General features: G+C 41.3%; 1 long non-coding RNA gene across 2 annotated transcripts in view; it reads right to left on the reverse strand.

Annotated features, from left to right (window-relative positions):
* LOC143332327 (uncharacterized) overlaps nucleotides 1–13,797 on the reverse strand; it is a 48,277-nt gene extending 34,480 nt beyond the window's left edge. The window contains exon 1 of one of the 2 annotated variants that reach the window (XR_013078209.1): nucleotides 13,264–13,797. This is a non-coding gene — a long non-coding RNA (uncharacterized LOC143332327). The remainder of the gene's footprint in view (nucleotides 1–13,263) is intronic. The other variant, XR_013078210.1, reaches the window with a different exon arrangement.
* Between the last annotated feature and the right edge of the window lie 962 nt (nucleotides 13,798–14,759).

The raw sequence follows: 14,759 nt of genomic DNA on the forward strand, positions 1-14,759 counted from the left end.
AGAAAAGGAATCTTGCCCTTCTTACTTACTTTGTGATATTTTGTATTTTTAATTTTGTAAAATGTTTGAATCACTGAAATCAGCCAAATTTCAGAGATGGATGGAAACAAAAAAAAAAAGGCTTATTTGTTACTAAATGAATTAAAACTCTACAGGCACACGTTTGGCAACTGTCTAGATGTATAAAAGACAAAGTAACTCAGGCTCAGGCTGAATATGGGTGGTGGGCTCTAATCCTGAAGGACAAAGCCAGCATATCCACCGAAACAAATCTTGTTTGATGGATCCCTGCTGCTAGATACAACCACAGCAGTCCAGTCTGGGAGGCCCATTGTATCAGAGATGCTCGAGAAGGAAACACACTCACAATTTATTAGAAACGGGTCTCTTCAAATACAATATTAATTCAGAGACAGCATTATAAAAGCAAATTATCTGAATCCAACCGAGGTCCATGCATTTTTAGACAATTTCAGTATTCTTGTTCCAGTATTTATCTACTTGTAAAAAAAATCACAAAAAAGCTTCAAGCTTGGTTAATGTTTTTATTTTTCCCATCTTTGGAATTTCTATTACTATTAACATTATTATTGTTCAATGTATTAATATGTTAATATTAATTAATGTATCTCAATGTAATTTAAACCTGTGTTTTAACTGCAGGCATTCTAACAAAATATATGAATTGTTTCATGTCATTTTCCTTTTGGTCCAAATGCAGATAAACACGTAATAGTCAAATTAAATTGTTAAATGAAATGAAATAAGCTAATTGCTCTTTAAATTGTTAAATTCTAAGTACCTGACTATTAAGGTATTACATCATCTTCTGGCCAGTTAAACAACACGAATGCATTTAAAAAAACAAGAAATGAAAACGGTCAAACTGGGTTTGGGGATGGTTTTGGGTGGGCAAAGGAGTGAAGTGAGGGTTAATAAAATAAAGAAAGGATTTGAGAGAAAAAAAGAAGAGTGTATTGCAACACTAGCGTCTCCCTGGGATTTAGCATGGCTGTCTGTGTATGTGTCAGACAGAGACAGTGACAGAGAATGAGACGGCGCTCAGTGTTCCCAAGTGCTCAAGTGTATCTAATTGTGTGAGTGCAATTATGAGCATCTGCTTTTTTCATCTTTAGCGTAAGTGAATGTGTATGAGCACACACACGTGTGTGTGCTGCAGCTGAAAATTTGCTCGGCTCACAGCTCTGTGGTCTGAGGGCAGAGGCTGGGCAGTGCCTTTAAGCCGGCTCTGGGTCAGTGCAAACACTGGCAGCTATTCATGACCAGATCAAGTTGATGTGAGATTCTGTCCCTCCTCTGCCCTCCATTTCCATATGAATGTGGAATATGCTAAAGAAAAAAACAAGTAAGATCCTTGTCCCACGGAGCCACTGCAGGGTGAGAAAACACACATTTGCAGGGAGGACTCTACATCCTCCCCCATGGCAAATAACAGAAATATTGGCATCATAAGCATATTTAGATAGAATAATAAAAGGGAAAAAGAGATTGCATGCACAGACGAACTATTTCTCTCTATCTATCTCTTCTCCACACACATTAAAACCCAGCCAAGGTCAATGCTGCTGTCAGTCTAGCAGGTTAGGAATCAAAACACAATTGCATGCACATATTTAGAATGGCTTTATCGTGAATGGACAAATATGAATGCACACACATGCACAAGAATATCTCCGTGCAGGCTGCATCGCAGCCACTCTTTATAAAGGGTTTAGTCAGACAAAGGGTTTGTCCTGAAAGACAAACTGCAGGAAGCATGGAAACGGCAATGAACGTGAATGAACGTACGCATCAAGCGACCCCCACATGTATGAAGCCTTGCTGGAAAAAGAGCAGTGGACTGAAAGCATGACATCAGAGTAAAAATGAACAAATAGCACAGATCTGCATACCCTGGATGTCCTGTATCCTCCCTCTGCTACCTGGCAGGCCCAGGCTGAAGCTGGGCAGCATCAACACCGTGCCGTCACGTGCTTATACATGTGTTCCGGACAGACGTGGGCCTCCTAATACACACAGACAATGTCACACGCTCCTATTGTTCCACTCCATCGTTTGGCCGGAGACAAACCCCAGTCCTGTCTAGCTGTTTAAAGGTGGGCTCAAACCCAGACCAATGAGGCCCTCTATTACCAGGAGGGATGAGGGGAGGGGAGACAGAGACCCCTAAATAGGGGGAAAGCTCAGTCAGCTAGGTTTATAACTGCCGGTGAGCACCAGGAACCCAAAGGCTGACGCCGCATTCTGAGGACCAGAGCGTCCTCACCGACACACAGATACAATGAATATCACAACACCTTTTGAGATTTACTGCTTTTTACCACGTAGACACCTGGAATAAGAACACATTAAATTACATTTTTTCATTTCCATCTGGGAAAAGAGAATGAGAAGTAGGGGAAGAGAACAGATTGAACCGCAGATTATATTTATATTATCAGAATAGGTCTGACTCACCTTTTAAAGCTATCAGACACATTGTTGAGGTAAACTAAGTGCATGTGGAGACGTAAAACATGGTGAGGAGTACCAAATTAATGTAACTCATAAAAAAAAGATCATCTAGCAGATATTATTCAATATTTGTATTTCATAAATACAATGTAAAAAACAAAACCCTACATATGTGACAAGGTATTAAAATGAGAAAAAATAAACTGGTTCCATTTATCTTTCATTTCTTTAATTGTCAAAGGCGCCTTCCTCTTTTTATAACAGCGATCCTAATGAGAAAACATCTACCAATTTAGTTTATAGAAATTTAGGTTCTTTCCCCATCCTTCTTGGCAGAAAAGTTCAGCATTACTCATTTTGCACTAGGACCTCAAGTCTGATTTGATGATTTTTTTTAATTTCTGGCTTTTAGGCAAAAAATAAAACGTTTCAGAGGTTATGTGGATTTTTGGTTTGTATCCAGTTTAGATGCAATGATGCACCATTTAAAGGAGTTGTGGCAAGGTTAATAAAAGCTACAAAACAAAAGAAAATTGTGCTTCATTCCATACCTATTACCAGTAACGTGTATGTAAAATGACTATTTGTGTAGGTTTTGTAAACCAACCTGAGCCTGTTCTACTGATGTCAGGAGCCTCATGCTTTGCTGGCAGCCATGCAGTAATCACAAACACAGCCCCACAAACAAACTCCACTCTAACTCTGCGACACAGAGAAAGGCAAACCCGCTATTTTGTAACAACATTGCAGAGTAATTCAATTATAACCATCCCACGTGCAACTAACAGCATTAATGTAAATGCAGTCAGTGAGATTCAGTCCATGCCAAGGTGATTACTCTCCCCAGGCTTTGTCCTCTTGTGGGGACTAATACTGGTCTCCATTTCACAAATGCTGGAGTCCCAGGGACAGTGAATCATGCTACACAGAAATATGTGTCACTGCTAATCACTGTACAGACACATGTGTGCGTACATGTCTTTTTGCTTAGAAAGAGCCAATCAGAGAGCAGGGGATCTTGCCTTCCCTTCCCTCGCCCCTTGTAAGACACAGGTGATATGTGTTAGGACCAGTCACTGTGAGACCTCGCCACCATTTCAACTGTCCATAACCCGATGATATTTAACTAAGTTTGACCGTGCTGCTATGTTGGAGTTGGCTCACTCTGCACTGTGATATCTACTATGAAAAACTTCCGTTGTATGATGTTTCAGTGACCCTGACATAGTTTAAAAAATAGACTTGTGCTTTCTGTGATAGTACAGCAGTGATTTATTTTCTGCATGCAGGCATCGGTCTGGTCTGGTTACCATCAGCCCAGTGCCAGCCACCTGTGCACAGGCCCTCTTGTATTTACATTGCGTTAATCACAAAGGGGAATCTCGACCAGATTGTGTGTCTTATCTACAAAGACCGCTCGCTCCCGTCCAGATCAAAAAGTTACAAGAGACCCAAACAGATTAAAAACATGGAATGTTGGTCCAAGATTTCAAATCATCTTGTCAAAACAGAATCAAACAGAAAAGCACAAAAAAGACTTAGATTTTCTGTGGCAGCAGGGACAAAAAAAAAAAAAAAAAGGAGACTTGATTTTATCCTACTTTTTGGACAATGTCCTACTGGGCTGCTCTGGTCTTGACTGAGTCATAGTGTGTGACCTTCTCCAGCAGCACGCCGGCCTCTGCCAGCTACACAAACAGTGAGAGAGAACATGACATCACCCCTCTATCATCCACTAGATACACTTGAGGCTCACAGTTCAGCAGGTTCAAATGCTCGTTGCAGACGGAGGCTAATGTTAAGCCACTGAAGCAAGAGATCCTTGCTTCATAGCAGCTGTGGCTCAGGAGGTAGAGCGAGCGGTCATCGTTGATGGTTCGATCCCCTGCTCCTCCTGGTCACATGTTGAAGTGTCCTTGAGCAAGACACTGATCCATTGGTATGCGAGAGTGTGTGTGTGTGTGTGTGTGGGTGAATGAGATGCAAAAATTGAAAATAGCTTTGTCCCTTATGGTAGAAAAGTGCTGTGATGTAAATGCAGCCCTTTTAGCAGTATCCTACGATCACAGCCACCTTTTTTAAACTCCCCCCCCAAAGCGCTGGCCTGCTTAACAGACAATGGAAGTCATTACAAGGGGATGGCGTTACAGTTTGGTCTGAAGCAGATTTTTTTTTCGAATTTCTTTTACAACGCTGGTGACAGAGGGAGACAGACAACAGTTTGACCATGCTGGATGCTTCTGGAGAGGGAGTACAGTGTCTCTAGACCTTAAGTCTCTGCAGGCTTGTCGAGGATGTTCCCTCCAGACTGTGCCTGCTGTAATAAGTACAGCCAGCCTCAGCAGGAGTAAACAGAAACGCAGATCTCTCTTCCCTCTGGGCGGCCCAGGCAGGAGACATCAATTCCCCCTTGCAATCACCTCGTCTGCATTCAAACAGATTTCATCACACCCTCGCAACATCACACCCTTCAACGGCTAATATGCGGAAATGATTTCAGATTCTGCCTCCCAATGAAGACTCTGGACTTGACAGTTGTCAAAGAGCAAACAAGTGTATTGTTTTTTTAATGGGTCAGTCTCAAAATGAGGTGTCATTACTGCGACATAAAACTGTCATGACCCTGTGGTGCATTATTCAATTTACCTATAACATGAAAAACAGCAGTTTCTGACAGGGAAAATACAGCCTTGTCTAATTGAAGCAGAGTAAAGGCCGGTGGAAGAAGAAGGATCAAGAGAAAGAAAAAAAAAAAAGTAGTCCTCCATGTGGTCCACAATCTATTCATTGCTCCCGTTTAATTTCTTTTGGGTGCATAATCCTTTCAGTTTCAATAGCAAATTTAACAGTCCCCAAGGCCTAAGCACCAGACTGGTCAATACAAAACCAGACAACTAATTACTGAGCGCTCCACACTCTCCTCTACACCCTCCTCCCTTCTTCCTCCCCTTTTCTCTCCCTCATTCCTCTCCCCCTCTCTCTCTCTCTCTCAAGCAGCTGTGGGGTTCATGTACACAAGAGCAGCAGTCAGGCAGTATTAGGTTTCCACTTCCCAGATCTCCCTTAAAAGCCTGTCCCATAATGGCCCTTCAGTCACACAAACACGCATAAGGTTTCATACAAAAAAAGCACACACAATTGGACAACCACATGTGAATATATAGACATTCACTTGAGTCATTTTGCAGATTCCTAAAATAGAGTTCTGTCTGCCTATATTTGTTTGCTACATGTCCTGTTTTTGGTTTCTTACTTTCATGCAAAACGATGAATTGTTTAGAATATATTGTTTCCTAGAGGCTAAACATTCCAAAAGTAAATTGCATGTTTACTGAGAGACAACAACATAAATGTTCATAATGTCTAGCAGTTAAGCAGTAGCTTTAAGAGCGTGTAATTACCATGTAATTGACGCCTTGTTTTCAAGTAATAAATTAGAGCACGACTTGACAGGCTGTTTAGCTAATAAAAAATGCTAAAAGCTGACCTACATCTGAGCACTAAAGTGTTTAGTGGAGCTCAAAAGAGTAGTCAATAAATCAGTTACTTGGTTAATAGAAAATAATCAGCAACTAATGAGGTAATCAATTAATTATTTAAGCTACTTTTCAACAAAAATACAGAAGTTTCTATTTCCTGCCTCTCAAGTCTTTGTTTTACATCACTGTTAACTGAATATCATTGAATTTTGGACAATTTGAAAATATTCCCTTGGTTCAGAAACAGTTATAGGTCTGGACGTTGTATGATCCAAATGATGAATAAATTAACTGAAAAATGAATTGGCAGATTGATCAGTAAGACAAGTAATCATTAGCTGTGGTGCTTTTGGCTGATGCTTTTAGGATCTGATGTCAGAGAGCAATATCAAAAAAGTCAAGTGTAAAGCCAGATATCGTTTCAAATACGATTCCAGCAATATCGATGACCATTTCATACAATGGAAATTAAATGCAAGTTGACTACGCATTAAAATCAGGAGAAAAGCACTAACTGATTGCTCCAAAACAAAGCTTAAATCCAAATTGTGAATGGAGAGATTGACTGTATTTTGGCTAATTTGAAAGCAGAAGTGGATGCATATGGTGTGGGAAGCCTCAGTTGACCCTATGACATATGGTGCTTGTGGTGTTTTTAGTGTAGATGAGAAAGAACTTATCCTCTGCTTCCCATGAGTAAATACCCTGACTGTGACAATGATAACATGGTCATGATAGCATGCTCAGTGCTAACCCAGCCCCATGTTGTGTTGTGTTGTGACTGCTGTCCTATGCTTTACAGCCTTCCTCTATGAACAGACACACACTCAAGGCTTTGATCATGACCTAGTGCACACAGCAACTCAGCACAGCCCCTAATTTGCTGATGGGTTTAAAAAGTCCCTCAGTTAAGATCACTTCCCTCAGATAATGGGAAGAGTTGCCCCCCCGTGACCTGAGTGGAGTGTCCTTTGTCTCACTCCTAATGTTTGCCTTAGCCCATTGTGTCTGCATTATCCAGCACCTCCACCCCTCCTTGCAGCACAGCTTTGACGCAACAACCCCACTGCACCACACTGGACTGCCGTCAAAGAGGAAATACTAAATGTATGGAAGCCATTTCCCAGTGTGCCCCCGAGCTCTGTATGGGCTCCCCTCCCCCGTGGACCCCCCCCCCCCCCCCCGCCATGTCTGTGTGACCACAGAGAGGCTGGGTTGGTTAAAGAAACCAAGCTGTTTAAAATGGTGTAGGGAGGCATGTGGCTAGAAACACTGGGCCCGACATACACGCATGAACACACACATGCATACAACTGATTCCACAAAGAGGTCCTGCACCCCCTTCGATTGCAAACAAGAGGACAAGCTGCTGTCAGCTCAAAGACAAGCAGACAAATTGTCTATGATCTCTTGACCTGAGAAACAGACAACTTTCCAACAAGAAATGACTCTAAAATTGATGGGAGACAAAATAAGATAAAAACTACACCTATATGCAATAATATGTAAATTGGATGCATCAAAGCACAAAGAAACATCAGCACTTTTTGAAGTAAGGTGTTCAAATAGCAAACATCCAATGATGCAGTGAACATCATCTGATCTTACCATCTTTGATTTATCATAGGGGTATTTAAGTGGCAGATATAAAGTTGGCTGTGGGTGGGGAAGGGGACAAAAGATAAACATCCACTCATTCTTTTGTTCTTTCCTTCTTTCTTTCTTTTTCTCTTTCTTTCTTTCTTTCTGCTTTGCATCAGTAAGGACAGCTGGGTAAGAAATGGATCACTGCTAAAGGGACACACAGTCTCCATCACAGACATGACATCACCCCCTTTATAACCAACCCATTGGGGGCCATTTGTACTAGAATTCAATGCTGTGTGCATGAGTGTTGCAGTGTGTGTGTGGCCGTGTGTGTGTATGCATGCAAGCTGTAAATTAGTTGTCTTTGCAATATCTTTTTTACAGTATATCACTTTATGTTCAAACACCAACATGTTTTTCTACTTTTCTGATTCATATGGTAATAATAGGTTGAATTGAAAATGTAGTCATGGGTATTGATTTATTACAGAAAACAATAAACACTAAACATCTGTGTTATTTTCCACTGGCAAGGCCCAAGACTTAGCTCAAGTCATTAATAATTCAATAAGAATCTAACTTACGATGCATATCATCTGTCATCATTATCTTAGTGTTGAATGACATCTTGCATCCATCTGTCCTTGATACTATTCATCAGTCATGTAAGTCATGCTAATGGTCCATACTGTCATGCCTGTCCTTCACCTAATGAATGAACTTTAAGTTGTTTCTATAACTTCCATGGAATATGCCTTAAACCATTTAGTGAAACTGTTGTTTTGAGGTCCCAAGCTCAATATTGTGACTCAAGGTATCACTATGGTCTTCATTACGATAACTGCCCACAGGGTGATGAGTGAAAACTTGTGTCCCTGTCTTTAGAATATCATTTGACACCTGAATTCAGACTGCGGAAGCTCAGTGACGGTGCCACATTAACTATGTTAACCTGGTGAAGGTCCATAAGTGATTCACTCAGAGGCTGCATACACATTACATGTACTAAAGATCCCCTCAGTACACAAAGAGGCTTCCATCCTGGTGAAGTGAGCTACAGCGCTGCTCAGAGCTGGAGGGTCTAAACAACATACAGTAAGCTTGTAAAAGAGTTAACAATGGGAAAGACTGAGAGTACATCCCAGAGCTTGGGTTTATGTTAGAGGACCAGAAAGTTCTGAAAACTGAGGTGAGCAAAAATATTTTCAAACTCACTATTTCTTTTCTTTCTTTAGGAAAAACAAGGAATGCAGACAAGACAAGTCAACCAGTTCTCCACCCAATTAACCTCAAAGAAGATAACGTAGGTCACTTCTGTGCTTGACACAGCTTACTGGGAAGAAAACCCTCTCAAGAAACACCATGGTGTGATCTATGATCAGCTGATGTGTGGCCTTTCAAAGCTAAAGCAGAGAAGATGATTCCAGCAGAATAAAGCCACCCTGTCCTGGCACATCATGTGATGAACTGTGACACTAACAGTTGCATGCACTGCATGGCACTTCTCTTTCAATACACTCCTGCCTCATGAAGGACAAAGTTGGCCATTTGTTTTAATAAAGTTTGCCATCAAAATTTGGGCAGGACGCTTAATCATATGGGCAATCATGTTGGGAACACTCAGCTCTGTGCAGGATGCTGATGTAAAGATAATGAAGGAGCAACTATCCAAGCTTGATCAAAAAACTGAGAGGTCTGTCTCAGAAAGTAATGGTTGTGCCAGTCAGATCTGCTGAAGCACTGAAAAGAGACAAGGGTACTGGGACAAGATGTAGGGAGTCGAGCTCCTGTCATCTTGGCCTCCAGGGTTATGAACTTCCTAGACTGCATGAACAGCTGCATTGTTGGAGCAGTAACTACACACATCGTATTCCTTCCTGGAATGGAATGGATTCACATTCACACACTGTGTGCCCACATTAGCCAGCAATGCTCAACTACAGGCATATCCCTTCGTCCAGTCTCAAGAGTGTCTGTGTCTTGTGTCTGCCACTGGTCTACTGTCAGTGAGGAACTGAGGTGTATCATGAGGGTATCTCAAATTTTCTTCATTCACTGCAGAAATAGCTTCCAAGAGGGAATTCAGCAGTGGACCTGGAGGTCTGAGATTTTTACTAAAAACACTTCTTGTTCAAGATGGAAAAACTGGGGTTTTCTGCCTGAATATTTACAGTATATGTGGGACAGAATGTGTTATGGAAAGAACAGGAGAGGTCAACAGGGTTGTCACTCAATGCGTTTACATGCACTTTAGTAATTTCATCACAACCCGAGTAAGGTAATACTGAGATTATTGCCACCGTCATACAAACATCTTAACAAAGTTATCTTACTTGCATTAAGGTCGTAATCGGAGTAAGCACAACTCGATTTACAGAGATGGATTACTCATCGATCTTTCAAATGACTCTCGACATGCACAGTATATGCTATACTTCACTGAGGTTTCTCTCAGTGCTTTGATTTTGCACATATGCCACAAAAGTCACAGAATGAACCAGATGCAAAGCAGTGGAAAAAGAAAATGGATTTCCAATTGCAAGTACTACTGCACGTAACAGAGTTTCTGTTCAATTGATTCCTATATGAATCAATACAACAGTGCATTTAAAATTTTTACTGTTACAGTCCTGTATCTTGTTTTCTTGTAGGCTTGCTTTCACATCTCCTTATGGATGTTAACTATCAAACACCTAATTTAGAGTAGAGAGTGGTACAGACGCATCTCTATTAAAATCATGGTAAACACTGCATGAATTACATTGTGGGGCTATTAACATGCTCACTTGACGACTAAAAATTACCTTGGGAAGAATGCTGAGGTAAATCATGCAAATTCTCTCTTGGCTGAGTGGCAGAAAAGGAAACCACCTCCTATTTCCTGAAGCAGTCAGATCCTGCCTGCTTTCTGAGTTTCTGTTTTCATCCTGAATGGCACCTCTGTCATTCACATGGCAGCAGCAGGCTAACAACTAATAAATCACTTCTACTAAGTGAGCTTTTCCTTTCACTGCTTGCAAACAACCGGGCTAATTTATAACCAGAGGAGGCATGAGGGAGAGGCTAAAATTGGCTGTGGAGGTCAGACAGGTTATTTGACAACATGTCTTCACCTGGCGTAAAGGACAACAAACAACTAAGATCATGTGTAGACACACCCCAGATGAGCACTATTAATAAATTAAGCACCAAATACCTTGTAGATTCAAATAATCCAGGCTCCTTGGTGAGAGGATGAACAGGATAACACCAGCAGATTTAATAGTAAATCAGAAGCCTTTTTTCTTTAAGCAGCTGTAATCTTATGAATTTAGAAATGCTTCAACTCGACAAAAATTGTTTGTTTTTATGAGTCACTTTAAAGTCGTGCTTTATGATTTCTTGAAATGCAATGCATGAATATCACTCCAACTGAAATATATACAAAGCAAATTCATACACAGCAAATTCTGGTGCTCCAAAAATTTACAAAATTACTGGACAGAAAAATCTCAAATTGTCCCTTACATAAAAGACAGAAAGCTTTGGGATGTTAAATCTTTAGATTAGATTTGTTCAAGCGTTGTGCCAAACTCTATAAAAAGCTATTGATCAACAAGAAAGTTAACAACAAATTCATTTCTATTTCCCAGTGCTGAGCAGGCGATTTCTGTTGCTGTACTTTGTCACATAACATGGTTGAAACTGTAGCAGCAGCCATCTAAACCAAGAATACAACTTTTTGAAAGTAACTTCATGAGTCCTCATTAAGGAGGTGTGCAGTGCGTCTTCATTACACTGTGACCCAAAAATGCCAGAAAAGGAGAACTAGATTCTGCAGCAGACACAGTTTGTGTGTATTTATAATAGAGCAGCAGTAGTGACTGAAATCCAGCAAAGCCTCCCAGAACGCTATAAATTATGCTGCATTATGCTGCACAGCGAGCAGACCAAAAATAATTTATACAGATGCAACAACTCAAACACTCACAATTTCTGCATCCCTTTAAAATCCTGCTTTAACAGCACCTTTCAGAGGTCCCGGTCGAGACGCTTCATTCCCACGTTACTAAGATGTCTAATGAACGGAGGAAGCGAGAGAGGCACGGAGTGAGGCAGCCAGAGAGTCAGTCAGAGGTTCTGCTTTCTTCAAACAGACGGGAAAGAAGGGAGTGAGGTCAAAACCCCAAACTGCCAATGAACCATCAAGGTGAGACACATAAATCACAGCTCTCAAGTTCAATAGCTTTCTAAAAGGAGTTCACTCACTCACTGACTCAACTCAGCCTGTTTCTCAGACTTATACTAGTTCTTCAGGGTGGAAATATTTGATAACTTCAGTCTGTCAGAAAATTGTGATTTGTTGAAAATATATAAAAGTGTATTTGAATGGAAGAAAACTTTATTTTATGTTAAAGCTTTTTGTCAGATTCAGCAAAGAAGAAGTTTGTTAGGAGATCAGACTGGCTGGTTACTTAAACATGTTGTTTTCTATTGCCGTTTATCTCCAAACAGACCAGTTAGAAAAAATAGTTAAAAAGGTATCAGGTAATAGTAATCTTATATTATTAATTAGCTGATTTATGGGGAATGTTACTTGCAATAATTGCTGCTCATCACCAACATTACTGTCAAATCTACAATAAGTGATAAAATAGAAATACACGTCGAAGTGCAGTTTTAACAGCTTTATGTAAGTCACTCCATTCATCACATAATGGAGTTATTCAGTCAGCCTGCTGTAAGGCATTAGTTTGCACTGGCAGCAACATCTACAATGACCTGTTTCAAAATTCTACGGAGGTGAACCAACTGCAGATAATCTCCAACAAACACCCTTTCAACATCAATTACCACAAAATCTCGATTCACCGAGCACTGCACTGTATCCTGGGCTGATCAAACCTGTAACATCGCTTAGTCTACAGGAGACATTGTGAACTTGGAGTGTTAAGTTTCTGTCTGATTTCTTCATCAAAAATCAGTTAGCAATGTACTTCTCATCTCTGAATGTCATTTTATGCTTCTATGTTATCATTTCAGCAAAGGAAATTAGTTTAAGGTCGACTGTATAATGACACACAGAAAGTACGCAACAGTTTAGTCAGATGGTGAAAGTGTGTCAACACCTTCATGTTCATTGTCTCAAAACTGCACTCAATCCAAAAAAAATCTGAGCTAATGAAAAAGCCACTGAGCAACCCCTCAATTTTATCAGCTAAATAAATGGCCTCCACAAAAAATCTCCTAAAGCCAGCTGAAGCATGCAGCAGTTTCCAGGTTTTGAAGCAGGCACACGTTTCACAGTGACAATGATGCCATACTAAAAAAGTTTTCAGAGCCATTGTGTTGCCTGGGCCAAGTGCCATTCTCTCTGACCCCTCCAAATTCCCTTCCCCCCGTCGGCCTTCAGTCCACCTCCCTTCTCACTCTACCTTGACCCTCAAAACTTCAAATGCACAAAGCCCCTCTTATCACTAGAGCTCACAAATTAATTGTAACAATGAAGCATGAACTTGGGCACATTGAAATGAAGTGGAGAAAAAATTAGGCTCAGTTTCTGTGCTGCAAAACAGAACTGTGAGTCCAACAATAAAAACTCATAATAGGGAACTGTTGGCAACATAAGGATCAAAAGCAGCAAGGATTCAAACACACTGCTGAGAATTCAGGCGAATGGAGATTCTTGGGGAGTACAGAACTTCCAAAAAGTGCTAAGACAGAGAAAGAGAGCAGCACTTACCACAGAGATCCCGACATCCGAGCCCAAGAATGACAGATTCCTCTCTTGTCTATCTCCGATCCACTTCCATTTTTCTGAGCTCCCATATGGCACCCCCCACCCCTTCGGGAGGCAGAAAGCAGAGAGAGTGCGACAGAGGGAGAGTCTAACACACAGGGAGAGAGGTGGGGTGGGGGTCATTAGTCCTGGTGTGGAGATGAAGGGGATTGTTGCAGCTGTGCACCCCCGTCAGTATCTCCTCAAATCCAATCCTCTCCTCCATGTGTGTCTGCAGCACCGCGGAAAAAGGCAACGGACACAAAGTGATCCTCTTACACAGCCCAGAGAAAGAGAGAGAGACAAACAGGGAGAGGGCGAGGGAGGGAGAAAGACACACAGAGAGCGAGAGACATAGAGAGGGAACGGCAGTGAACGAAAACAAGTGAGCTAGTTAGAAGGCCGAGGCAGCTGGAGAAAAGCAGGTTCAAGTTTTCAGCGTTTCCTTTACTGTGTCGTAGAACTCTGCCGGCCGAGTGGGAGGGAATAAGCAGGAGCTTCTAGGAAGCCGAGGAAATAGTGCATAATACCTTCCAGCTTCTTTCTACCCCCACTTCTCCCTCCCTCCCTCTCTCTCTCTTTTCTCTCACTCTCTATCACTCTTTCTCTCTCTCTGGTAATAATCCTGGCTGCAACAACCCCCTCCTCCGGGCACTGGAATGCAAGGCAAGAGTTTCAAGAGGCCCAGTTAGACAACCCTCAGAGTCACTGCACCTTGACCCCCGGGTCAGACACAGAGTATATATATGTGTGTGTGTGTGTGTGTGTGCGAGTGTGTGTGTGCAGGACGGGTGGGGAGCTTTAGTTGTGTCTGTGTATGCTTAAATTTGTGGGGCCAGCTTTGCCTCAGGAGATCACATAACCGAACCCGGACAGCCACTTGACAGAGATAATACTGTGGGACATTTACACCGCTGTAGTAAGTCACAATCAATGTAGCACTGACTGGTGTTCCATGCACACAATAGCTGCCTTCAGCCTGCGTGAGCGATTGTATTAAGCTGCTTTATATGATGGAAGAATATCTGTGCTTTCTCGGTTTTTAGATTATTCATTTTGTGTGGTTTGCTAAATCAGATGTTCACTTGGCTGCATTTTAAGAAGCTGTCATATGTACATATAATTTGCACATATATTTTAAGAGTTTTTTTTATGAATTCTTTCTAGAAAATTAAAACATATAAATGGATGGAAAGAAGGAATGAATTGCTACCATCACCTAACCCATTTTAACAATTCATACGTACTATCAGACACAGCCGGAACTGAAGTTATAGAGCTTTCCAATTTTCATCCACATTTTTTTTTCCCCCCCCCAGATTTCAGATTACTGGCAGTAAAAGTTACACAACTGGACTTGGTTTTGTTTGGACGCTGTGCTAAAACAAGTTTTTGAATCCCTCCAATCAGGCAGGTTTGCGTCATTTGAATCGGAGAAGCTGGTACTGTCTGCCAGTCAG

Source organism: Chaetodon auriga, chromosome 15, assembly GCF_051107435.1.
Source record: "Chaetodon auriga isolate fChaAug3 chromosome 15, fChaAug3.hap1, whole genome shotgun sequence".
Taxonomy (NCBI): Eukaryota; Metazoa; Chordata; class Actinopteri; order Chaetodontiformes; family Chaetodontidae; genus Chaetodon; species Chaetodon auriga.